Source organism: Artemia sp. Qi Xiang Cuo, chromosome 20 (assembly GCF_049724085.1).
Source record: "Artemia sp. Qi Xiang Cuo chromosome 20, ASM4972408v1, whole genome shotgun sequence".
Lineage (NCBI taxonomy): Eukaryota > Metazoa > Arthropoda > Branchiopoda > Anostraca > Artemiidae > Artemia > Artemia sp. Qi Xiang Cuo.
In genome coordinates this window covers 55,694,297-55,708,992 of record NC_142813.1, presented here as the reverse complement: position 1 = coordinate 55,708,992, position 14,696 = coordinate 55,694,297, and positions in this window count along the sequence as shown.

The window sequence follows — 14,696 nt, the reverse complement described above, 5'->3', positions numbered from 1 at the left end:
CTATTAATACTGCTGCCACTATTGCACAACTACTAATAGAACGCAATTACTTCTACTACTGTTCCTACTACTACATATACTAATGATACTAGTACAATTAAGGCTACGCGTACGATGGTGAAAATTTAGCAGAGAGGGGAAATCGAACTAAATCAAAACACACTATGTGTATGTAGATTGTCAAAACGGCGGATGTAAAGAATGGATTTGGGTATTAAGTTGGAACTTTCAAAAAATGCTTAAAAGGGAAAATCATTTGACAGAAACGTAATACGTGCATGCCACTACTAACACTACTACCACTGCTACTTTTTCTAATACTACTGCTACTAGTACCTCTACTACTGTTAATAGACTACTCCAACTAATACTTCAAATGTAACGACTTGCAACGTTTAGAGTATTAAGATGAAAAGGGCGTCAAAATGGGCCAATAGGGCATGTCAGTAGTATTTTTGGAGCGGCTTACCGTATCAAGGTGAAGCTTCCGGGGCTACATCAGTGGTGTCATTTAGGGAGGGGGAGGTTAGGGCTATGTCCTCCGCATGATTTTAGGAGCGGCCCAAAATCAGTTGTCACAACCTTTTTTTATTTGATTTGAAGTGGGGGAAATAATAATAATAATAATAATAATAATAATTTATTTTTACCCTCTACCGATGCATTAAAAATGTACTAGAGGAGTACAAACAAAGAGAGAAAACAAAAGAAAAAAAAAACAGAAATAGTTAATGAATACAGCACCAACATGTCTAACGAAAAAAAAAGACAAACAAGTGGAAACTTAAATCAACTGTGGCAACTTAAATCAACACTAAAATACTGGACCTAACGATCTACCCATCCATATATCATTAAGGTTAAACAGAAAGTGTAAAAAATTCCTACATCGGTCATCAAATGGCAAATAAATCGTAAGCCTCACAGAATAAATCCTATGGCTTATAAAATATACATTAAAAAACATCGAGATAAGACATTAGAGGCTTTTTTTTGCTATTGATCGCTAGTTATGTCACGGTGACATTGACAACTCGGCAATTATTGGGGCTTACTTCTCCTTACTATATACAAACATATACATATATACACTCACATACATATATACAGACATACATATACATACATACATACATATACACATACATATACGTACACACAAACACATACATACATACATGCATATATAACTACACATACACACAAATACATACACATTTGTTACCTTTTTTCGCTACATTAAAACAATAATGCACTAGAGGAGTAATAAAGAGAAAAGAACAAAACACGAAAATCATCAGCTATACAGCAAAGTGACAACCACCATTGACGAAAAAAACAACTGAAACATAAAAGACTGCTCAAACCGGGGACTAAATTTCTATTCCACCGTATATAAAAGATGGTTAAGCGGAAAATCTGATATTTTCTTGCAACGGTTAAATCGAGCCAATAATTCTTCCATCTTCTCATATATATCAAAGATATGGTATTTTTTACAAATTTAGTAGTTACGGAACTATAGAGTAATGTCAATAAAGAATTTAGCAAACCGGTAAAATTGAATCTTAATTTCTTTCTTTTCTGTTGACGAAAAAAGTTTCCAAAATGGAGTTAGAAAAAACACGTGCGGTGCAAACATAGAGTTGTAGAGCTTTCCTAATGTATACTTGTCAAATTGTCCTTTAACTTTTGCTAGCAAACCATATGTTTTGCGGAGTTTCTTTTTTAACTCATTAATAACCAGAGTGCGTGTCACTCTTATCGATGACCCAAAATGAGCACCTAAATACTTAAGTGAATCAGACTTAGGAAGAGTGATCGAGCCTACTCTAAGGGACTCTGAATGTGTCTTTTCATTCTGGTTTACTATCATAAATTCAGTTTTCGACGGCTCAATAGCAAGGCTAATATTAGACAAACTAGCCTGAAGAGCCTCAAAAGCCATTTCCATTGATGACAGGTTATCAGCAAGATGAAGCATGTCATCTGCATACGACAGGTGACTAATATCGATATGTCCATCAATAATATAGGGTGGGATATTTCTCGTCGCAGTTCTAAGTACATTGTTGAATATTAATGGACTTAAGACTGAGCCCTGCTTTACCTTGCGCTTTACAGGAATGGGACATGTCCAACCGTCACTAGAACGGACCCGGACTACTGAATTTTGGTTCCAATTCCAAAGGCACGCGCAAATAAAGCCGCTAGTTCCGCTATTCAACAGAGCAACTAAATATTGTGAATGCAAAATTGTATAAAAAGTATTCTCAATTAAAACAAGTCCGTTTCTAATAGAGCTGTACTTAACATCAACCTATTGTGAGCTTCATTCCCAAACATATTTATTTATTGTTCCAATTTTATATTTCACGACACATTTTTATTCCCTAATTGTTACAGCCACAGTGCCCAACTTTCATTACAATAAAGTAATTGACCCAGGATCTGTGACATACCCCAGAATCTGTGATACCCTCTATATATACGTACTATTTCCTCTATAGTTCTTTAAGTCTGTTCTGAATCTTTTCTGAGTCGTGTGTTACTCAGGTCTTCTCTGTTTCTGGACTTTGTAAATGGAACACCATTTTGTACAACAACGGACTTTTTGCATTCTTAATTTGTATTCCTGTGTTAAAAGACGCCAAAGGCCAGACTGCATGGGATTTTATGTTTTTTGTGTTTTTGTATTCTTTGTGTTTATTTTCTTTTCCTACAGTTAACACAAAATTCGAAATTTGATTTAATTCACAATGGTTATTCAATGAATTTTGATTCTTGAATTGTTATGAAATGCAGCTTCTCGTTTTTAGAAAGTCAAACTGTGAATTTCAGACCCACTATTTTTTATGATTTCAGGAAACATAAGAAAAATATATTAAATAAAAGGACAAAATAAAAATACAAAGAATCGATAAAAACCTTGAGCGAAAGTACCTATTCTCACACATGAAAAATTGTACCAAAAGAGAATATGGAAAAAGGACAAGAAGTGTTAATAGGACAGTTAAAATTTTCTTTTACCAACAGTCAAAGACCAAATATTTTGAACTCACAACCAAAGGGCCTTATCAACCGGGGGAGGGACTTGGCCAACTTATAAAAAAGTGAAATAAACATGAAAAAAACAAAAAAAATAAGAGAGAACAAGAACAATTTGAGCATTGAACAAAAAACTGAGACCTATCAATTGGTGTCAATTAAGGAAAATTTAGGACAGGGGGGGCAAATTTACTGGTTCAACATCCAGGAAGGGGGCAAATTTGTTGTTTTTCATTTTTACTATGAAAATACCAAGCCAGTGTCATTAGCGGCCACTTTTTAGTTGTGCAAGCCAGCATTAAAGCCATTGCACCATATGCAATTTACATTCACGGCCATGCTTGTAGACTCAACCTTGTGTTGGGTAATTGCCTTCAGAACTTGAGACAAATGCCATCTTTTTCCTCCGTACTTCAAGAGCTGTACTGTTTTATCGCGAATAGCGATAAGCGCTACCCACTCATTGCTCAGAAAGCCACTGGCATAACTGTTCTTCAGCTGGAGAAATCCTCTACTACAAGATGGGCATACTGATATAGATCGGTGAACAAAGTACTGAATAAATACAGCTGTATTTTGGCCGTTTTGTCAATTACCAAAACATCTAGTCCGGGGAATCAGCAGCTCCGGCCAACGGACTCGCAACCAGACTTCCGACATTTGAATTTATATTTACACTGCATCTTGCGGGAAAAAAAATATTTTTGCCACAAACTCTCTGTCTCAGCAGCTGCAGGTGGTAGACCTAGTTTTCTCTAGAGCTAGTGGTTTTATTGCAGCTATACGATACTAAATTATAGACATGCGAGCTGACAAAGCTTTTGAAGAAAGCTTTAATAAAGAGAAATAAGTTTTTCGTGATTGCGGCCTCACTGAAGACCTTTTGCAAAATTTTCAGAATTCTAATTCTTCATGTAAAAGACCAAAGCATGCACAGGAAGTAGTTTTTCGCTTATGTGATGTTTTAACCATGTTTACTTTGGGAAAAAGCGATATTGCTGAAGTGAAAGAATCAACTAAAGGTGCTTTCGGAAGGGATTATTTTCTTGCTATAGACAGATTGTGCTCTGAGTTTGAAAGCTGCTTCATGAATGCTCTTCGACTGTTAGAGTTAATCTCTATATTAGATGTTGATTCACTGCACTTTCTCGATACTAGTCGACTAGCCAGTGTGGCAGTGCATTACAAACAAGTTTACATTGACACAACCCGGTTGGCCTTGCAAACGGATCTTGTGAGAAGATATACTGTCTCTTTATCCAATAGGTCAAAATATCTCTTTGAACTTCACGATTATCTGAAGGCAATGTCAATAGCGTATTCTGAAGTTTCGAAAATTAGGCAAATCTTCATTACTCTGTATATCACAACGGCTAGTAATGAGAGATTCTTTTCTACACTAAGCCGGATTCAAACTTATGCAGGATGAACGATGAGCGACGAAAGACTGAGTGATCTTATATTGATGTTTGGTGAAAAGACTCTTGGGAAATCATTGGATTTCGATACTCTGATTGATATTTTAAGAAAAATGAGACCTCATCGAATCCCAGTGTTGCAATAAAACTGTCAATCACTGTCAAACTTAAGTTCTCTCTGTATTCATTAAACACTTTAAAGTTGCTTCTTACTATTATTTGTCGATTATGCGAGAGGCCTGTGCTAGCCACTGTGAAGAAATGTTGCCCTTAAACAACTGTGAGCCGGTCACTTTATGGGGGTCCACAGAAGTGTCTTAGCCCAACTTGGTTCAGAATAAAATGCCACCGCTGGGCATCAATGTTCGACTGACCAAAAGGCAACATGTACAAGTTACTGCTATTATTAATAATATTTCTACTACTCTTACTACTAATAATAATATATTATTACTGTGACAATAATACTATTAAGGCTAAATCTATGAAGGTGAAAATTTTAGAGAATACTGAGGGCAAAATTGAACTAAATTAGAAGACACTATGTGCATTCAAATTTTGAAATGGGCCTATCTCAAGAACTGATTTGGGTAATAAGTTGGAACTTTCTGAGAATCAATTGACCAAAAGGAAATATATGCACGCTACTACTAATAATCCTACCACTGTTACATTTACTAGTTATACTACTACTATTGATATTACTCCAACTACTACTTCTAATTCAACTACTTTTAAGACTATGAGCACTTGTAAGACAAAAGTTATTTTTAAACAATAAAAAAAAAGTTATTAAAAAAAAGAGATCCAAAAGCCGCACCTTGGTATTAATGCACAGTTGTTCTCGTGAAGGAAACATGTTAAGAAAACAATTCTTGCTTCATAATATGCAGAAAAATTTTAACTAACACATGTTTAAGGCGCTTCCACCATTTTCATAAATTTGAGCCTTCCCACACCGGCTGGTGCATAAGTTGGCACTATCCACGACGACCTTTTTAATGTTTTGGATCAAGGATCCTCCAGGAACAACCACAACAGCGTAGCATCCTACTCGGTATGGCGTTCAACCGCCACTCTCTCTCTCGTCCCCGTGTTATGATTCCAGTAGGGAGCCTACCAAGGCCGCATTCAGGGAGGGGCTAAGGGGTTTTAAGTGAAGAATGTTGCATTAGTGCAACTGACCTCTGGGGAGGGGGGACACGCCTTTCGCCACCCCTGAATGTATATTTTTGAGGGCGGTAATATATTTCTGAGAAGTGTTAACATATTTATTTACTAATATATCTTTTATGTATTATGCATTATATAAGACTTGTAAGACTATGTTAGTTCAGGGATCTGATCTTGATGTTTAGTGAAATCTTGTGAAATTGTTGGATTTCGATGCTATGGTTGATATTTTTGGAAAAATTGAGACCTCAATAGAGTAAGAGGTACCATTTTGCCAACGCCCCTGTACCAGACAGGTTTCTGGTGGGTATAGTCTGGTTTGGTGGGTATAATCTGGTTTGGTGAGTACAGTCTGGTTTGGTGGGTATAGTCTGGTTTGGTGGGTACAGTCTAGTTTGATGGGTATAGTCTGGTTTGGTGGGTATAGTCTGGTTTGGTTTTTCAAAGAGAGTGAGTATTTGACATTTTTGCAAAAAGGGATTTGCAAATTGGACACTATGAACGATATTAATTAATGTTTTGAATAATAGGAGTGTGAATGATTCTAATCAGTGATTGGATTGTATGAAGGTGGAGAAAAAAAAAAGGATTAAACTGATTAACAGTTAAGGTACCCTTTAAGGGGTTGTTAACTCAGGGAATTTTTTATAAATTTGAAACAACATCAGTCTATGAAAATGGCTAATGACGATAGAATGACATTGTGAGTTGACCTAGCTTTACCTCTCCGATGCGTCAATTTTGGAGGGAAAATCAAAAATACTCAGGATCGAAAATAAACGGGATCTTCCTCAAGGGCTAGGCTCAGAGGCCCTTCGGTCACCCATTTCTGAGGGCAGGGGAGGGGGGAGGGGCAATTTTGGAGTGAAAACCAAAAATACTCAGAAGCGGAAATAAACTGGATCTGCTTCAAGGTCACGGCTCAGAGGCCCTTCGTTTCCCAATTTCTGAGGGCAGGGGAGGGGGGGGAGGGTCAAATTTGGAGGGAAAACCGAAAATGCTCAGAATCGAAAATAAATGGGATCTGCCTCAAGGGCAAGGCTCAGTGGCCCCTCCTTCCTCCATTTCTGAAGAAAGGGGAGAGGGGGAGTCATTTTCAGAGGAAAAACCAAAAATTCTCAGAATCGAAAATAACGAAGAGTAGTCTGAGAGGCAAGTCTCCGAGAACTTTCGGGCCTTCATGGCTGTTAAACAGGAGAGGGAGGGGGTAAATTTCGAAGGGACAACCAAAAATGTCCAGAATTAAAAATCAACAGGACTATGCCACAAGGGAAAGACAAAGCGACCCTTCGTTCCCCCCAGTACTGAGGGCAGGGGAGGGGGGGAGTCCATTTTGGAGGGACAAACAAAAATACTCAGGATCGAAACTAAACGAGATCTACCTCAAGGGGAAGGCCTGGACTGATGTTTGCAAGTCAAAGAATTTGTCTGTTGGTTTGAATGTCTAAAGTGCCTGTCTTACTCTGTTTACATGTCTGATTCTTTTTGTTTGCATTCTCGGGGTTGGTGTTTGCAAGTCCAAGTTGTATTTCCATACCTACGTTTTTTTTACATTTTCATGCGTGTTTGAGTACCAGGATTTGTGTATTGAGCCGCGGGAATGAGTGTTGCGTGATCTAAAGTGGCTGAAATAGTTAATTAGAACAGTCTACCGGCTGTTTGGGTATTCAGACCCAGTTTTTTATAGGTTCTGTGATTTCCTGCTCAAGGGAGCTATTATTTGAGACTTCGACTGTAGTGTTTCATGGATTGAATTGCATGAAATAATTAGTTAGAATATTTACCCGGTTTTTTTGAGATTTTCATACCTAGTGTTTTAGATTTTCATTGGTGATTGTCTCCTGGGGGGTTGTAAATATATCATTTAAATGAATTAGTGGTTTTGTTTAATTGAATTAAATAATGACATCTTACATTTCATTGTATTTTTTTGTTTTATGAAAAATTTTTTTAAATTTTAATGTGTGTTAGGTTCCTGGGATTTATTATTTGAGAAGTTACCTTCAGTATTTCGTATCCGACGTGCCTGAAATCATGAATTAGAATATTTAATTGGCTGTTTGGGGATTTTCAGACCTAGGTTTCTTAGGTTTTTGTGTGAGTTTGTCTCCTGGGGTTTATTATTCGAGAAATTAACTTTATTATTTTGTTGTTTTACGTGCCTGAAATAAAATATTTCGATATTTAATTAGATGTTTAGGGTTTTCAGACCTAGGTTTTTTAGATTTTCGTGGATGTTTGACTCCTGGGGTTTATTATTTGAGAAGCTCCTGGAGTTTATTATTTGTGAAGTTAACTTTAGTATTTTGTGGTTTTACGTGCCTGAAATCACGAATTAGAATGGTTAATTAGCTGTTTGGGTTTTCAGACCTAGTTTTTTAGATTTTCGTGGGTGTTAGGTTCCTGGGATTAATTATTTGAGAAGTTAACTTTAGTATTTCATGGTTTGACTTACCTGAAATCATGAATTAGAATATTTAATTTGCTGTTTGGGGATTTTCAGACCTAGGTTTTTTAGTTTTTCGTGGGTGTTTGTTTCCTGGTGTTTATTATTTGAGTCGTTTACTTTAGTATTTCGAGGGTTTACGTGCCTGAAATCATGAATTAGAATAGTTAATTAGCTGTTTGGCCTTTCAGACCTAGTTTTTCAGATTTTCGTGGGTGTTAGGTACATGGGATTTATTATTTGAGAAGTTAAATTTAGTATTTCATGGTTTGACTTGGCTGAAATCATGAATTAGAATATTTAATTGGCCGTTTGGGGATTTTCAGACCTAGGTTTTTTTTAGGTTTTCGTGTATGTTTGACTCCTGGGATTTATTATTTGAGAAGTTAACTATAGAATTTTGTGGTTTTACGTGCCTGAAATCATGAATTAGAATAGTTAATTAGCTGTTTAGGGTTTTCAGACCTAGGTTTTTTAGATTTTCGTGGGTTTTTGTTTCCTGGGAGTTTATTATTTGAGAAGTTAACTTTAGTATTTCGGGGTTTGACGTGCCTGAAATCATGAATTAGAATATATCATTATAAATTTTATATCATTGCTATATCATGATTATTCTATCATTATATGATTATTATATCATTGTCTATATCACTGCGCTAAAAAATCATTTTTTTTTATAGTTTCGGCTACTTCAAGCTACAGCATACCGCAAGGCGGCCAGGAGAATGCAGAAGAAGTTATATGTACTTACACTGAGGACTGTCCACGTGGAATGTCATGTGTAAACAGGCAATGTAAGAGGAGATTTGTTTTCCGACCAGCAGGAGAGATATTTCTTGGTCCATGGCAGCAATATGCCCCTGATTCTGTGGCACTTAGAAATAGTGATGTCGATGCAACGCAACAAAACGGAGGAAAAGAAATGACTGATGAACCGCGCCAACTGAGTAACAGGCTATTACAGTCGGCTTACCGTATATATGTTGAAAATCGGCCATTGCCAAAAAAAATAACGCGACTTTGCAATTCGCTGAATATAGACGATTTGGAATTGACAGAGGAAGAAAGAGAGAAACTTTGGAGAAGGCAGGATAAGTGTCTTTCTCATGTACAGGCTTGATTTATTGGCTGAAGAGAGCACTAGCCAGTTTTTTTTTGCTTTTACTGCACCTGTTTCACCAAGATTTGAGTTTCAGTTTGCATCAATTATTTTATTATTTTTCTTTTGTGAGTTCAAAAAGTCTTGAATAAACGCATATATTCGATTTTTTTCATTTTGTTTTTTATTACTCACCCTTGATTCACTTACAAAAATTGCAGTGATTTGACAGCATTTGTCAATCATATCGAGGAGCAATTTTAATTGCCGTTTTGTTCACACCAGATCTTAAATTCGCCCAACATATACGGGCAAAATATTCAAAGGAGAAAAAGTGTGGTTGAAATGGATCAGGAGGATGAATTACTCCCATGATTTTAGGACCAAACTAAATTTTTGAGTCCCTTTTTTCGTGAATAATTTTATTGAACTGGAAAGCCATTATCAGCTACTCAGTCAAATCATTTTCAATATTAATTACGTCTTCCAATGCTGTTGACGTTAGGTTTAAAAAATGCAGGAAAATTGAGATAACCCATCATTTACGGTAGAAAAAACTTAAACAGAGCTATTTTTCAATACTCTTATAATTTCATTGAAACAGTGATTTAAAAGGGACACCTTCTTTGTAATTAGTTAAGTACATCTGAGAAATACAGCTCTTTCGTCGATTATTTACTCTCGTTAAGGAAACAAAACCATAGCCAACTCAACTTCAATCATAAATCGTTCTTTTTCAAGTTCCAAGATACAATGATAACATAGTTTAAGGATTTACTTACCCTTATTGTCAGATTACCTGCATAGTGCACAATACATTTACGGTGAAACTGCCAAATCTTGTGAAATACAAAAAGAATTATTTTTCTGGCAACGAAACCAAATTTTATATCCTTAAGCTAATTTTTACCTTCCCGTATTCTGTATTCCTTAGCTGTTAGACCCTAACACATCTTATATTCAGAACATCTTTTCACAAACGGTATATAAAACAGGATACAAAATGTATATAAAATATGGCTTGATCCCACTTTAGCCCCCCCCCTCCCTACCATCACTACCACAATACAAGAAGAAATACTAAGTTTGTTGCCCTCCTAGAAGCCTCCCCTAACTACGCCACTGTTTCTGGGGCTATAATGAGCGGATGGATAAGACGGTAGATGAAGTTTTACGCATGAAAGATGACAGAACCCCTAAGAAGGAGCTTTTTGACCATCCTTCTGTGGCCAAACGAATAGAAGGTCAACCCCCGAATTGAATGGGAAGACGTCATAAGTAAGGATTTAAAGGCAGTTATAATTTCATAGGAGGGGGTCAATAATGAGGGTTTGAACTAACTAGAGTGGAGGAGGAGATTATAGAATTATAGTGAATTGCTAGTAGTAGCAGTAATGCATATAATATATGCATTAATATTAGGAACTTATTTACAGGATATTTAAATTAATATTTTAAATTAAAGGTATTATCGGGTGTTGACTTTTATTCTGATTCCCGATGAGACAATGCAGACCTCCCCACTATCAGGATTTCAGTGCTTCAATTTGATAGCTTTCTAATCTTAATAATGTCGATAATTTTGAAGACCACACTGCCTTTCCATGACGATAAATAAAAGTTGAAATAGGGATAAAATCCTTTTAATAGACAGTGATGATGATAACAGTGATAGAAATTCACAAGAATACCAGATATTTCGGTCACATATACAGTGACCCACCATTTACATCATTGACCCATCATTTCAGTTTTACTACTGATGACAGTCACTGTATATGTGACCAAAATATCTGGTATTTTTGTGAATTTCTATCACTGTTATCATTATCACTGTCTATTAAAAGGATTTTATCCCTATTTGAACTTGTATTTATAATCTTAATAATTAATCATTGCATTATAAATAAAAGACTTAGAGTGAAACCTAAAAGATAATGATTCGGATAAGGAAGAAAAAGTGAGACCATTTGAAGGCTGAATTGTTTACCCCTTACCCCTGGTGGCACCATTGATCGGTGAAATTCTCTTTGAAATAACCCAATTTGTTTAGCCTTTGCCTCTGACTGTTTTTAAAGCCAACTGGGAATTGTTTTAAAATTTTGGAAGTATCTTCCAATTTGTTTAAGCTTCCCTGAGAGTTCCATGGATACCACTATAATCTATTTGCTCCTTGGACCAGGACCTGGTGTTTATCACCTCACCTGGCAACTAAAACTTAGAGATTACGTGGGAATTTGTAGCTGATAGGAATGCAGGTCTCAACAGTGTTTCTCTTTTTGTGAGAGAAGCTCTGAGATTTTCATTTCAGAAGTTAAGAAATTTTGGACTTTTTCTTGTGGTGCAGGGTATATGAGGGCAAACCTTCATTAAGACATTTTTGATAAATATTTGTTTAAGGAATATTATAGGTCACTTCTTAAAACTGTGTCACATCAAAATTATTTTCTGTCTAATGTCATGAAACCAAATTTCATTGAAAAATATCAAACAGTTCGTGGTAACGAACAGTAAGTAAGGAGCGATCCGGCTCAATAGTAACCGAAACTTTAAAAAACGGAATTTTGATGCCAGTAGATACATCAAAAGAATTTTATTTTTATGCTGATTTTAAATATATAAGTTTCATCAAGTTTAGTCCTACCCAGCAAAAGTTACGAGCCTGAAAAAATTTGCCTTATTTTCGAAGAAGGAGAAAACACCCCCTTTTTTTCCCACAGGTGATCGTATAGATCCAGTACTCCTAGAATATTGTAAGAGGGTTCATTCGAATGGAAATTAAAAGTTCTAGTGCCCTTTTTAAGTGACCAAAAAAATTGGAGTGCAACTTAGCCCCCTCCCACGATCATTTTTTCCCCGAAGTCACCCAATCAAAATTTTGAGATAATCATTTTGTTCAGCATAGTCGAAAATCTAACAAATATGTATTTGATGATTACTTAATCTCCCACAGTTCCCGGGGGAAGGGCTGCAAGTTATAAACTTTGCCCGTTGTTTACATATAGTATTGGTTATTGGGAAGTATACAGACGTTTTCAAGACCGATTTTTTCTGGTGGGGGGGGGGGGGTCAGATTAGGAGGTTATGGGGGATGATATTTCCATGGGGGATGCTTCCTTGGGGGAAGGGACATTTCTCTTAAGGGGGCGCCAGATTTCCCAGTATTATTTAAAAAAAGAAAAGCAATTAAATAAAAAAAAAGTTTTTTTTCAACTGAAAGTAAGGAGCAGCATTAAAACTTAAAACGAACAGAAATTATTACGTATATGAGAGGGCTCGTCCCCTAGTCAATACCTCGCTCTTTACGTTAAAGTTTTATTAGTACTTTCAGAAGAGCTAGCCATTCTAATTAAACGGCCCTTGTGATTCAGAGGTTTGTGATTCGAAAAAAATTCGAACTTTAGCGTAAAGAGTGAGGTATTCACTATAAGGGAGCTCCCTAATATACGTAATAAAAACATACGAATATAGAAGTTCGTTACGAAAGTTAATTCTTAAGTTACGTCAGAACAAAATTTCAAGAAAGCCATTAAGTAAAAAAAAAGAAAATTAACATGCACATTTCGTTTTAATTATTCATGTACGATGAGCCAAAATCAAAGCTGCATTGATTCAAAAACGTTCAGAAATTAAATTAAAAAAAAAACAGTTTTTTTAACTGAAAGTAAGGAGTGACATTAAAACTTAAAACGAACAGAAATTATTCCGTATATGTAAGGGGTTGTCCCCTCCTCAACGCCTCGCTCTTTACACTAAAGTTTGACTCTGTCTCAAAACTTTATTTTTAAAAAAAAATTAAAAACTTTAGCGTAAAGAGTGAGGCGTTGATGAGGGGACAGCCCCTTTCATATACGGAATATTTTCTGTTCGTTTTAAGTTCTAATGTCGCTCCCTACTTTCAGTTACAAAAAACTTCTTTTTTTATTTAATCATAAAAAGAAACGTCTTGTAGTTTTGCTAATTATGATAAGTGCTCGTACGCGTTGCGTATGGTTTCTTTAAAACCGTCAATTTTTTTTGCTAGTAAACGCTAAATTGATCAGCTGACGAAGAAATTTAAGAATTCTTTTGATGCTTTTTTTCAAAATTCAACAATTCCTTTCGTGCACTATAGAACAGTCCCCAGATTATTTTGTTTCTTTCTTCCGGAAAGTGTATTTGTCACATACAAGATGTACGAACAACGATCCGTTTAAGAAATTACTTTTCAATAGCCTTTTGTTTAGGGGTATATCTACCTTTTTATCATCTTATGTGGCAGCCCTTGAAAACACTCATATGGTAGCAAATTAACAATAATGATGAATAATAGAAATATAATAGCCGTGATGAAGATCAGTGCCATCAACGGGAGGGAGGATATTGGGGCCTTTGATTCTCTTCATAGCTATTTTTCTCGTCCCTAGATTTTTAAAAATAGCTTTTTCAGGATTTTAGTTAAAACATGGCTCTTTTCGGGTACTATCATTAAGAAAATGGAAAAATCAGCATAATTCCCTTCTATATTTTGAAGAATTTATTTATCGCCCTCCATCCCCATCTCCATGAATTGACGCCACTACCAATAATACCAAAAGATAATTCATTTAACTATCCAGGTGTGTTATTCGCAGCCTAAGAGCTGAATTTTTTTTTTTTTAATTTCTTAACTTAATATGAATTTGAAAACTATTCTGAATTAAATATTTCAATTGAAAACATTTTTTAATCAATTAATTATTGCAGAATAATTTTAATCGAAATTGCAAAAGAAATTTTAAGATAACTTCATATCATTCACAAAAGGCTTGTTTATCTTTAAAAAAAATATGTATAGAAAAACAAGTAGGCCTATAACTAAAAAAAAAACATATAAGGTCTTCAGGCTGTGATAAGATAAGATAAGATTTATTCATAATCAATTAATCATACAAGAAAATACATTGTGCTAATCTCCCAAGGGGTCCTAGGCCTGTAATAGAGGGGGAACACATACCGTTTAAATCAAACACTAAATCAATAGAAAAACATTAAAATAGGCCTACATTGAATAATCCAATCAATACATACAATCCAATGACAACACTCCTAATCCCCCTCGAAAGGCTCCATGGCCAGGGATGCAAGGGGGAATGAGAGAAAAAAAAAGAAAAAATACAATATATTCAAACAACCATAAAAAGGAAATCAATCGCCAAACAACATATAAAATTAAAAAGAGACCATACCTGAGGCCTGGGAGTCATAGCGCAGAGAAGACCACCATAAAACAAAACTAAACATTCAGGGGACATCAACTCCACAAAAAAAAAAAAAAAAAAAAAAAAAAAAAAAAACTATTCTGTTTGATTCTTAAGTAAATGGTCCTTAAGAATCCTCTTGAAAGTGCCAAAAGAGTGGCATTTCTGTACTGAAGAAGGCAGGGAGTTCCAAACCTGATGAGAAGCGATGAGGGGATTGAAATCTGACCAAAGCTCCGAAAAACCTCTAGAATTAAGGTTGCTTCTTCCATTGTTTTGCAAAAGCTAAACTG